Source organism: Lonchura striata, chromosome 4, assembly GCF_046129695.1.
Source record: "Lonchura striata isolate bLonStr1 chromosome 4, bLonStr1.mat, whole genome shotgun sequence".
Lineage (NCBI taxonomy): Eukaryota > Metazoa > Chordata > Aves > Passeriformes > Estrildidae > Lonchura > Lonchura striata.
The window spans coordinates 71,876,238-71,889,924 of record NC_134606.1 but is presented as its reverse complement, the minus strand read 5'-3'; positions in this window follow the sequence as shown (position 1 = coordinate 71,889,924).

The following is a 13,687-nucleotide window of genomic DNA, read 5'->3' as shown; positions in this document are numbered from 1 at the left end:
GTGGAAAATAGACTTTGCCACAAACAGCATGTGGGATGTGTGCGAGGCACAGATTCAGGTGAGGATATGGTGTGCAACCTGAAGTCCTGTCAGTCTTCCAGAATTTGTGGGAGGTCTTGACATTAGTTATAGTCCCTGCTAGAGAACTTGAAGCTCATGGGATGCTTACAGGCATCTGATGGATGGGAATGTATTCCAAGCATTCAGACTGGCTGGGTTCAAGCAGGTGACACGATGCTGTAAATACCATTGTCATTTATGTTAGGTCAGAGGGTGAAGTGTTGTTTTATGAGCTTACCTCTGAAAAGATGGAGGGTGTCCAGACCTCATTCATCTTCTGAACTGTTTCTAAGTATAGTGGCTCCTGTTTTTCTTAAGGAAAAAAAAAAAGTAGTTCTAGATTATTTATGTATCTATATATGTATATTCAGAAAATAGCAAACTGAGGGCAGTTAGTGTTTTGCAGCTCCTCCGTACCATCACAAATAGCTTGTACCTAAAATCTTTGGGTTAAAAACAGCACAACCACCCCCTCTCCCCGAATGCACTCCCACACATGCAACTCCAAGGGGAAAAAATAAACTTTGCGATTAATTGTGGAGTGCTTGGTATGTGATCTGAGCCAGTAACCGGCTCTCAGATCCCACGAGCAGAACCCTTCTGAAGTATCCTTTGTAGGCTCTGCGAGTGTACTCAGAGACAGTTTTGTTTGTAGTTTTATCTTCCTAAAATCTGGCTTTCCCCCTCCTCTGAGTGCGGGATGGCTGCCAGTAGTCAGTGACCCGTGGCCCCCAGCTGCTGCTGGGCCCAGGAATGCGCGCCGGGCTCCAGCGGCACTGGGTGATGGAGGCTGCCCTTCCCTCTGATGTGTGCCCGGCGTGGGTGGCGGGAGCTGGCAGGGCTTGGGTAGGAGTAGAACTCTCGTGGCGGCACAGGAGCTTTCTGGGAACTGGAAAACTCCAGCTTGCTGGGGCTGGATGTGAATAGCCTGGCCTCGGTTCAGGACAGTTTTAGTTCCTGCCGGGAGCAGCAGCTGGTCGGTGCACAGGAGCCAAAGCCTGTGGGTTCACCCAGCGTAGCACTCGGGGACGTCACATGCTGCATGTACGGCTCCTGTAACACTCTAAACTCTGGGAATTTTTAGATCCAGAGCGTGTCACTAATAATTTAGTCTTAGATTGCCTATGAATAGCTCCTTGTATCTGAACCTGCCCTTTAATGAGGCTATTTCTGTCACAGTTGGAGGCTTGCACTGGAAATGCTCTACCTGGCATCCCTGCTGGGTTCTTTGTTGTCTTGGTGTGTGCATTTTCTGCTCTCTCCTGGCTGGTATTTGACAAGGAGGATGTTCCAAACAATTTTAAGCTTTTTTTGGTGTGGACACTGTTGGGATACACCTGAAAACCAGAATGCGGTGCTGACACTTCTGAATCTAGTTTGAATTATTCTAGCTGTGGCTCTTTATCAGTGACCAAGAACACACATGGTTTGTCAGATGACAATAATTGATGAAAAGATGCCATTGCAGTCCTATTTTTACCCCCCATGCCGAGTGTCAGCACAACCTTCTTCAGACTTCACTGAGAGCAAGAACAGGCTGTTCCCAAGGGTCACGGAGTGCTGAAAGCAGTGGATAATAGACTTTCTACCTGCTGGGTGCAAGCCTTGCATAAGCAATGTGCAAATTTGAGGCTGAAAGTTTCACAATGGCCTGTTTTGAATTGACAGATTTCTTGTGTATTTGCAAACAGTCAGCATAGCTTAGGAAGGTCTTTGGAGCAGGAGCCCAGATTCCTGCTATTTGGGCACTCCTATAATTCCTGTTACAGGAATAGCAAGCTGTTATGTGTGTCACTTCACTATTAGAGGGGGAATTTCATATTCAGCAAACCTTTGCTTTATATTAATCATCCCAATTGATCACTTGCTGAAGGAAGCAAAAGGCCCAAACAAGAAACTTGATTTTTAAGTTTCTTATTGTAAGGACACAATTGGAGAAAATGATTTTTTTTTTTTGGAAAGAGGATGAGAAGAACAGGTCATCTTAAGTTTCTGTGACACTAAAATGACAAAGGGGCAAGTCTTATGGTTGTCAGAATGACAGGTGGCTAAGTCAGAGCACATAGGGATCCAGAAGAGTTGGGTATAAATATTTAGAAGTTAAATTACCTCTGCATAACTCCTTTTGGCTCCAGTTGGTGCCAGTTCCCCTTCTGTTTGTTCAGCTCGAAGAAGGGAGTCTATATTTAGTAAAGCAAATGTGTATGAAATCTATATCAAAGCATTTTGTGTGACAGGTTTTGGAGGTGGTGGTTGTGAGATTTGGTACAAGGTGCAGGCATTGCAGAAAATCAATTGGTGCTCTATTTTTGTAACATGGAATGACTTAATCAATTACATACTCAGCATGGGCTAATGAGTGATGACCTCTTATCCCCCAGACTAACACTGCTCCTGCCAGGTAGATTAGTTGCTTCTGCTCTTGGCACTCATGTTTGAAGTAAGCTGTTGCTGCTCCCTTGATGCAACTCTTCGTCGCTTGACAAACCTGGGGTGTCCTTTACAATGGTATTTTTAAAACCACCTGACTGCTGATGATTCAGTGCAGAGGTGAGGGGCAAACCTTGGCATCTCCAAGAGTGGTGCTGGGGGTGGAAGAAAGCTCTGGTTATCCGTGATGTGACCTGACACAGCCTTTGCTGCAACTAAACATAGTTTGGTATTTTGTGCAGCTGTCAGCCTGCTTCTTGCTGTGCTGGTTTTGGAGGGGTGCACACAGACCTAGACCTTTACCTGGAGCTGTCTCCCACAGGTCTGAAGGGCATTTACTCACCTCTTCATGTTCTGCAAAGGGAAGTTATTTAAACCTCTCAGAGGATCTGTCCTTTGGGGCTTTGGGAAGCTAAACAAAGCCAGTCTCTACTGCTGCTGTCCCATGGGGCTTTAATTTGAGTGGTGTCTGTGGGGGTCTTGGCACTGAGCTTTATGGGGTGTACATGTGCAGTGTGCTTCTCTCTTCCCTGCAACAGTTTCCCCTCAGAGTATGGCTGTATCCCATCTATGATTTCTGTTTTCCTTTTCATCAAGGTTTTGCAGGTTAGAGATTAATTTCAGAGAAAATTGCTGAGTAACATCGTGGCGTAGTTTTTTTTTTTTTTAATGAGTAATAGAATGTCATGATGACCGTGATCCTAATTACTATCTATCAATCTGAAATCCTGAAGATGCCATGTTTTGTAAAAACAAGCTCCTAGTGAACCCTCCAGCTTCCTCCAGTACTGTTGCTATGACAAACCAACCCCAGAGCATAAAGCAATTTTCTGCCCAGTCCTGCTGCTATTCAACAAAGGTTTGAGGGAGCTGGTCACCTTAGCTTCAGCTACAGCTTGAAATTGCTTATTTAGACTTTGCTGCTCCTGCAGAAGTAACAAAATCCATCTTCACTTAAGGGCACCCAACTTCAGGTCTGCGTAAAGAACAGGTTTTTAATGCTTTTTACATAAGCTTCACTTCTGGAATGCACTGCAAACGATTATTTAGAATAAGTGAGCTGATGTTGCAATACACATCTTGATGTAAACTGAATGTGTATAAGGGGTTGGAGAGATAATACCCATTTTGTCTTGATTTTTAGTTCAGATGATTTTAAATGGGGTTTCTAAGGCTTGTACATGCAACCTGACGATTAATCTCTAAGTGCCCAGTAGCTCATTGTTGCAGAATATATACTATCTTTGTTAAATGATTCCCAAGAGAAATTATTTTGTACTTGACACAGCTGCTCACCTGTAGAATGTCCAGTGTTGTAAAAAAAGGCTATCTCAAGTTTTATTCCAAAGAGAGCACTGCTTTTTGTTGTAAGATAATCGAAGGTTTCTAGGATGTCCTTTTGCTGTGGCAATATGTGTTTAAAGATCTACTAGGCAGCATCTCTATCATAGACTTTGTAAAGAAATTGCAGTCACCCCTCCTGACTTATTTTTCCAGTGAGATAGCTAGAACAGCACATTATGACACACTTACCTGGAAGCAAAAAATAGAAAAATACTGGCTTAAGGTACATTCAAAAGAAACATTTTCATATTGTAGGAAGCTGAAAGGGTTAGAGCAGGAAAAGTAAGTATTGAGAAATCCAAGGCAGTAAAATTTCCTTACTAGAAATGGGTGGTTTCTAGAATGTTTCTTAAACTCTTGATATCTATAATTGGCATATTGACTGTAGTTGTCATAAAATAACCCTGACCTAAATGCAGTTACCAATATAAATGTGTTTTCTGTGATATAGGAGTGAAAAATAAAATCTTCTCCTTTAGAGATGACACAAATATGTATTTTTGGTCCCTGTTTGTAGGCAGATGGAATTATGTATGGCAGATCACTTACCATGGTAACATAGATTATGACAGCTGAGCCATTGACTTTTTTATACTTAAGATCCAGCGGAAGCCACGGAAAAACTATAAAAGGTAACACTTCTCTTGCATTTTAATTATGTTAATGATGATGTATTTCACTCAGAGCCCATTTCATGTATAATTTATGCACTATAAGTATCAAATTTAGATGAACAAAAACCTGCGTATAGAAATTAGTACCCATTTGGAGAAATCCTTCTCTTTTAACATGAACATACTGGACAAGGATTTGCACTTGGCATTTTGTGTTGGTTTTCTATCCCTCCTGTGGATGGAAAACCTGTGCAAGTGTAATTGTATCTCTTGCTTGTCACTAAGTATCTCTGTTAAGGATTCTGGCAAAAGTGAACACACTGTTGCACCTAGATGTATTGGTGACATTACACTAGTCATTAGACTGGTAAGTTATTCTGCTGTGAAGCTGGAAAACTCATGAAAATTTTACACTGGTGGCCACAACAGTTGGCACCAAGGTATCAGGAAAGATGGGTATCTCCTTTTCTCCAAGTCTAAATGACAAGCTGCAGGTCAAGTTACTTGTGTCTTGATTTAGGCAGATTTTTATTTGCCTGTGTCACTCACAGGAGATACAATAAAAGTCAGTTATTAAAGGGCAGATCAGCATCTATGTCAATTTAAAATAAAATGAAAAAATATTAAAAGGCCTGTCTCAGGTTTTTGAGATGAGTTTTCATCAATCATGATTCCCTGCCATGAGCACTCAGGTCTCGCCTCCTTGAGGAAGGAGCATCCAGTAATCCTGTTCTACCTGACAAGTGCTCTTCTCAGCTGGCATCGAGCTCCTGTTCCGAACAAAATAGCCTCAAACCAGGTCTGAAAGGTGGTCTGGACCCACAGCTACACCATCTGTGACCCCAAAGGTAATCTCCACAGAGTGCCTTGTTTGGATTTACTTGAGTTTCAGAGTGCAGGGATTAAGGACCAGTTGGTGTTACCCTGAATATGAGGGGAAAAACCCCTACAGCTATTAAAACAAACAAGTGGACCACCAGCCCTGGTGTTGCCATCAGAGCCCACTGTTCAGCTGTGTTGCCAGACACAAAAACTATTGCCGGTGTGTGCTAGTAGACACAACAAATATTTCACTTCTGACTCCAAATTTACATTGTTGGGATTGCTCATGAGGAATTTGGACACTAGTAGACATGGGAAATGCTCGTGTTTACCCAGATGCATGAACTTTAGAAGAAAAGTCATATAACAAGCCAAATATTTGAACAGCATACGCATTTCAGATATCCTGTGTACAAATGTTTGTCTATCATGCTGTCCTCTGTGCCTTCCTCAGGTTTTTAAGTTCCCTTGCAAAGGAAGGACTGTAGTTAAACATCTGCACTGGGTGAAGAGCCCTGTGCAAGATTGCCTGGTTTGTGTAGCTGGACAGTCTCTGAAGAGACAACCCAGTAGGAAAAACCTGTGTTCAGCCGCTGAGCTGCAGAATTATTGTATTTGGCTCTAAGTGCTTTCTAATTCAATTTGGTTTGTATTTCCTAAGCTTTTTCATATGTTGGCTATTGGAAGTCTTTGTTTACTGTAGGTTTGCCAGAGCCAGCAAAGGTTGGACCTGTTAATAAATCTGTATGGCAAGAACTCTCAGATAATGAGATAGTGAAATTAGCAACATGTTCTTCACTGTTAGTAATTTTTTCATCTTGCGAGGATGAATTTGTACCTATTGGAGACCAGATCTTGATTGCACAGGTCTCTGCAAAAGCTTATCAGGCAGCCTGCTGTTTGCCCACATGGAGGAAAGTTGCCAGAGCGAGGTAAGGATAAAATACTGTTTTCAAGCACCTGCACCCAGGCATGACAGTTTGTATCCTCATCTCTGGAACTGCCCTGCTGGATTATCAGCTGCTTGCAGGCACAGTTGTATTGGAAGTGTGGTGAACTTCAAGGTGCTGCTGGTGAGATGGAGTCGTAAGATTAAAAAAGCTTTTCATCCTGGTTTCATGTGTATTAATGCATAAATAACTGAGACACTGGAGCAGCTTTAAGCTAGCTATTTATAGCTTTTTAAGAAAAATAAATATACAGCTTCCAAAATGTTAGTAGCGCCATTTTCATACTGATCGCCCTAATGGGGTATTGCTGATTCTACTGCTTTTGTGTGTTTTCCAAACATAACTGTTCTATTTGCTTGATTATTGCACAACCTCAGCATTCAAATACTGTAAAAAGCTAAATCAGACCATGATTGAAAATTTGGGCAGTAAGTCCCGAGCAATATTATTTTGAATGACTGGTCTCCCCCACAGAGGGAGAAATAAACAGGATGCTTGGCTGAGAGGGCCTTAAACCCAAATCTGACTATGTCAGCTCTTCAGCCTCCTGTTTTGGGTGGCTTTAGTTGCCTGTTTTTTCTATTTCCTACATATGTTGGGCCAGTGTTAGTGGTTATGTAAATGTGTCCAGAGGGTAAGTTCTGTTTAACTGAAGATATTTCCAGTAATGGTGTTGTTTTCTTGGAAATGCCTGCCTGGCTGTTTTTTTCTAGAATTATCTACCAGATAAATCAAAATAGTTTTTGAAAAATGGACTTGAGCTGTAGGCCAGGCCTCCATACATGTGTTCCTTCTTTCAGCCAAAATGTCAGCGGGGATCCTGATCAAATCATTTTCCTCTGGACACGTTCAAAATTGTGAAAGATGAGACATAAAATTTCTGATAGTGAATTATTATCAACTAGCAAGAAGTGTTGAGAGAATGGAGCATATTTGGAACTGTTGACCTCTGTCTAAGGGGAATCTATGGGAATAAGAGCATCTAGACACTACTTGTTATGGGAAGCAGTTTACTCAGAGCTTTCTCTTTCTTAGTCACCTAAGAATTCATTTCAGACAGACATCTCCCATACACATTTTCCTGAGATGCAACTCATGTTGCATCTTTAATGTTCAAATAATTCAGGCATCTCCTAGAGCAATTCTGATGGCTCCAAAACTGCATTTCTTCCTCTTATTTCCTTCCAATGCTTTAGCAGTGTGGTTTGGGAGGTATTTTTGTCAGGGGACAGCCTTGAGTCATGGCAGGCCAAGATGCTGACAGATTCTGACAGTCTGCTTTGCCAAAGTGGCTGTTCTTTAAAACTGGTACTAAAACAAACCTGGCTTTTGTGAGCATTAGCATTGGAAACTCAGATTGAAAGGTTAAGGTTTTAAAAAAATGACATCTCTGATGTGACAGCCAGTTAACTTGTTCACCAGCATAAGGCAGAAATCTGGGACTTGAAGGGCTCAGAAAACTCTTTTAGTGGCATTTGTTGTGTATCTTCTTTCAAGTCCAAAACCTTTGAAATTCTTTTTTTGAAAAGTAACTGGTTAACTTTTCTCTAAAATAAATGTTTTCTGGTTGCCTTTTGAGATAAATTACAAGCATTGAGGAAGGCAATTCTCTTCACAGAGGGGGCCCTCTGTAAAAACTGCATTTAACTTACAGCAATAGCGAAAGGGGATAATTTTTGTACAGGGAATTTGGGGAAGGCCCCTTTTTATGGGAATTGAAAGATACATGGGAGAGAGAAGAGGTAAACAAAACCGACAGTGGGAAAGATGCAAAGGAAAAACAATGGAAGACATCAAAGCAACTGGAAATGAAAGCAGAACAATTTCAGTATTGTCCGACTGTCAGCAAATTACAGCCCAAAATATCTTCCTCATACGATGAAAGTGCAAACATTTAAAATATGCTCTTCTTTTATTAAATAACTATGTGAAGGAGGTACTTTTTTAAATGAGCACATATCTGAGAACCAATGTGGCTGATTTCAGTCACAAAACCCAATTTCTTTAATTATTTTTGTTGGTTGAGTGAAAATGAAATTGGGCTTTTATGGGTGTTGCAAGCTGGTTTTTTTGAGATTTTTGGATGAGCTGCAGAATGAAAATGTCAGAGAGAAAAAGGAATTGGCTGCAATTGGCTGGTGATCACCTCACTGCTGTGGGTATTTTAGAAGCAGCAGAGCATGGGCTGTTTGGGCTGAGATTGCCAGAGTAGCACCTCTGCAGTGTATCTGATTCCCAGGGAGGGCTTTTGGTTTCAAATGACACAGCAGATTAGGAATTCCGCAGTCTTGTTTCTTCTTGGGTATTATTTCAGACTGGAACTACTTAAGATCTGATTGTCTCAGTCTAAAACCTGTACTCTCAATATATACTTATAGCATGAACCTTGCAAACTTTGGGGAGGGAAAAGAAACATAGGTATTGATTTTAGTGGGAAATCTTGTCCTAGGACTGTCCTACTACACCTCTGTAGGCCAAATGGAGATTGTTCCAGGAGCAAGTGGGAACGGTGAGGAAGTCACGCATTGCCAGCCCGTTTATTTCCTCACTGTAAATAGCACGAGTTTTCCATCTTTGCTGTTGCCCAATATAGATTCTCTGTCTGGGAATACAGAAGTTAAAGTCAGATGTGTGAAGTGTTTGCTGATTTTCCCAGGGACATGCAAAGTTGGCTCTGGGTGACTGCTGGCCCTTCCTGCCAGACTCCTCCATCCATGGGCTTTGAACTCATCCCTGTTTTCAGCCTGTAAATGCTCGTTCTCAGTGCTGTACTTGGCACTTGCCTTTAGCAACCACTTGAGTCACACATTGTGTGTGCTCCCTCTGCCTCGCTCTGCGCCCTTGAACAATTAGAGCCCAATAGCCAGTGCACTGGAGAGGGGAAATACTTGAGATTTATTGTGGAGTCTGAGTTTCTGTCTTCCCGAAACAGGAGCTTTCTTCTAGTGGTATTCAGCAAGTGGCCTTTCTCACAGGAACTGTGCCAGAAGATGGCATTGCTGTACGCAGAGCACTCATCTCCATTGCAACAAGTCATTAGGAGGAGTGGAAAAACTGCAGCCTCCAAGTCCATTAGACTGAGTCAGGCTGTCAGGAAACGAATTCGTCTTCATATTGCACGTCAAGGACGGTTCCATTAAAATATATAGTGTGCAAGGTTGTTTTCGATTGTTGCTGTTTAACAAGAAGCTTTTGTTTAGAAGTCCAGATTCATCTGTAGGCAGAGGAAGCGTATCTCAATACCCAGAACTCTTGATTTTCAAGTGGAAGAAGGAGACACTACAAAAAATCCTCCTTGTTCACACTGCCTCCTGCCAGCACTGTACTCTTTGACTTCAGGCTCTGCTCATTTTCCTCCACACACTGTCTCCCAGCTACCTCTCAGGTGCAGTGGGAAAAGTATTTTCAATGAATTTGCCTTGAGAATGGCATATGTGCAAGAGTAAGAAATTCTTGCACGCTCCAGAGGCTTCTGCAGTGAGCTTAATCCCAGAAGATAGTAAGCATCCCTTTGGGGGAGGTGAAAGCCTGAGGAAAAGTTGTCCTCAATTAAGAAAAATTCTAAGTTTGTTCTTAACAGCAAATTTTGTTATCTCAGTGAGTGAACACTGTAGCTCTGATTTCCACAGGGTGTAAGATGAATTGATGTGATAAGATGACAGTTTCTCTTGGGGAAAAATCAGAATCTAAGTTTTTCTGGATACTGTAGAGTAGATCCAGTCTGTGGATCTGTGCTTTTGTAAGGATTGCAGTGTGGTCATCTCTGGCAATGCTGATGGAAGCTGACTGTTGTGGTTCCAGCTACCCAGGGAATTGTTAGGTTTTTTGGAAAGCTCCTTGCTCCTGTCTTGAGTTTTGGGAAAAAGCCTTAGGTTGACTCATGCTGGTGGCTGAACTGCAGGAGACATCTTCTTCACTTGTGGCCCTAACACTGAACAGAGATGCACAGAAATTTAATTAGGAAGACGTAATGCTGGAAATTAATTAATACCAGACAGCTTCCTTTTGCCTGCTCTCTAAATGAAGTTAGATTCCTTTACCAGTAAGAATTTGAGGGGAAGGAAAGTTGAAAGCAAACAGTGAAAAAAAAAAAAAAAGAGTGTAGAACAATTGTTTGAAGTCATCATTTGAAGCAAAAAATGACTCCCCAGCATCCTTCACTTGCTAATTTGGCCATGTGAGGTTTCCTGGTGGGTTTCCATTCAAAACTCCTAGGTTTTGGAAGCAGAAGTCAAGGACATAAGCACCTTAATTTTTCTTTGCTTTTCCCATTCCTTGGTCTAAGTGATTCTGTGGGATTTGATCTGGAGTTAGTGGCGATAGCTGAGGTGGAGACAAATCTGTTGGAAGATATTGTCTAGCCCTCTCTGCAGGTGGAGCATTCCCTGGGAGGAATATGGATCTACTTGTATGAATTTTCTGGTCCATCCCTTCAGGAGCAGTTCCTTTTGGGAAGGATTTTGAGGCTCACTGCTGCCATTACCTTTGTGAAGTAACTGTCATGGAGAATACTACTCAAAAATCCCCAGATTAGCTATATTGCCTTTGAAGCACACAAGGCTCTGGTCTTGGGTACTCCAAAGCTGTTCTGTAGCCCTGGGCTAATTGCCCTTGGCAGCTGCTGCTCAGTGGCTTGCTCTGCCTGGAAGGTGACAATTGTCCTGCAGGGCTTTAGGAGACAGCCCATGTAGGGCTTTTCTCACAGCTGGCCTTTGTGAGCTTAGTTCTGAAGGGATTGATGCTGGACAGAATATTTTTCTTCAGTAGTCTGTTGTTGTGCAGTGAACTTAATGATGAAACTCTTGAAACATGCCTAGCAGGAGAAAACTCCTTGTTCTGCTGGTTGATGACAGGTTGTTTTGGCAACTCCTTTTTGTTAGCTATGTAAGAAAGATAGTTAAACTATTGGACAAGGCATTCTGAAGCTCCGTGGATATGGATGCATCTTTGGGTTGTAACATGTCGCTTCAGCTTTTTATTTGTGTATTTTTAATTTGAGCTGAGTCACAAGTGATCAGGCTCTGGCTTGAGCTCAGTTCCATTCTGCCTGTGGCAAGGCAACTGGACTGCTCAAATGTCAGAAAATGAAACATGGAAGAACAGCTTTAATTAGTGAAATGACCTGCTCCCCCTAAGAGCTGCTTTGACACCCAATTCACTAAGCAGTATTGAAATATTGCTGTTTTCCTCATCCTTCCCAAAGCTCCAATGCATGTGTGTATATGGGTATTTACTTATTAAAAAACCCTCCTCTATGACTGTGCTGGGCCTGCTCCAGAGTTTCTTTTGCACTTGGGATTTGCTCCCATGTAATTCTGGAAGATTTGAAGTGGGTGCGGTATTATGCTGAACTCTTTATGCAGTTGGAGCTAAAAGCATTATCGATTGCATTTGCTATGAATGAAACAACTTAGATGTATCTGGAAAATGAGAGAACGAGGAATGGGGAACAACAAATTAATGTTTCATGCCACATATTTCAATGCAGAAATTTCCCAGCTTTCATCATTCCGGAGTTCTTCCGTGTTGCACTTGGTGTGTGTTTTGTGCTGCAGGATTCAGAAAGCCCAGCCCCATCAGGCTGCGCACACAGTACCACTGCTTGCTTTGGTCTCAGAATGATGCTGTAGGTCACATGAGTCATTTTATGTCAGTGATGTGGAAGCATAACGTAATTAATTTGAAGGCAGGAGGGAATGTACAGAAAGATCTGTTAAGGTAGTTATGCTGGATTTTATTTTTTTAAATTTCATTTGCAGTTTTAATGGGAGTATTGAGAACTGTTGAATCTTTCTCAGTGTTGGTTCCAGACAGCACTGACAAGAGCTAATGTGTACAGCTTCACAGAATAGCTTCTTTCTGTTTCTGCATTTCTCCGTATTTCCTGTTTGTTCCCTTTAATCCTGATCTGCTGATTTTTGCAGCACATCAAAGACTATCTTGTGTTTCTTCTTGATGTGTGGGTTAATATTTTCTTACTGAAATTATCAAACTTAATGTGACTGAAACAATTCAGGCCTCAATATCCATGTGTTTGCACTACAAGATTTTTGTATGCTTAATTGTTGAACTTTTTTTTGGCATAGTGCACAGCTATGGAAAATACCTGGTGCCCTTCATTGTAAATTCCCCTTATTGCACTGAGGAAGCCCTAATATTGTAAAAGTGTCAAACTTTGTCCATTCTATGCCAAGTGATGACAGAAGGAGAATGAGGTGTTACCTGTGATCTTTGAACCAGATGGTGTTTTCTGAGTCCCACTGTGTCCTGTGCTTTGCTCAGCCCGTGCAGTTGAGTGTGTCAGACCACATGAGTCAGCATGTGAAGCCGGGGTCTGTGTTGTGCTGCATCTCGCTGGAGGTGCTGACATGCTGCTTGCTCTCTGCCAGCCCTATGCCATGACATGCCTTTCCTTCTGTCCCTACTTCTCTCAGCCTCTTCTTTTCCAGGGTTTTGCCTTTGGATGTTCCTGGCTTAGACTTAATTTCTCACTCCAGCTTTGTACCTTAAACAGGTTGTTCAGCCTGGAGAAGAGAATGCTCTGCAGAGACTTTCCAGTACCTAAAGGAGCTCCAAGGGAGCTGGAGAGAGACTTGTCACAAGGTCATGTAGTGACCAGAGATAGGCCAGAGTTATATTGGATATTAGGAAGAAATTCTTGGCTGTGAGGGTGGTGAGGCCCTGGCTGGGGCCAGAGGCAGGACCAGGTTGCCCAGAGAAGCTGTGGCTGCCCCATCCCTGGAAGTGTCCAAGGCAAGGTTGGTCTGGTCAGGGCTTGGGGAAGTGTGGTCTAGTGGCAGGTGTCCTTGCCCATGGCGGGGGTGCTGGAAGGAGATGATCTATAAGATCACTTCCAAACCAAGTCATTTGGTGATTCCATGATTATTTTAGTGTACTTGTAGTCCCAGAAGTTTATGATAATGGAGCAGTAAAGCAAAATTAGCACTGTTTGCTGACCTCATTGTGTTTTAGCAAAGCTTGTCTGGAAGCAGCTGCTTTGCTTAGTTTCCCCTTTTCTCTGCTCCCGGCACAGCTGCTGTGCTTGGCTTATCCATAACTTGCCAGCCCCTGTCCCAGATGTACCCTCTGTCCATTCCTGGGGGAAGAGGGGAGCGGGGGAACGAGCAAAGTGGTGTGAGTGCGTAGTCTGTCAGAGGCTGTGGCTCCCCAGTCCGCCCCTGGTGAGCCGAGCCCGGAGGGTGCCCACGCAGGTTCCTCCCGCGCCGCGGGCGCGGGTTACAGCGGGAAAGCGGCGGAGGGGCGGCGCGGGGCCGGGGCCGCCTCCACGGGAGTCACGGCGGGCCGGGAGCCTCCGCCCCGCCGCTGTCCGCGAGTGGGCGGGTGGTCCCGCCTGTGGCCGCCGCCCGGCGGGGGCAGCAGCGGGCTCCGTGCCGTCCTGCGTGCTCGTGTGCCAGATCTGGCGTGAGCGAGCTTGGACGTAGCGGGAGAGGAGGGAGGGGAGAGGCA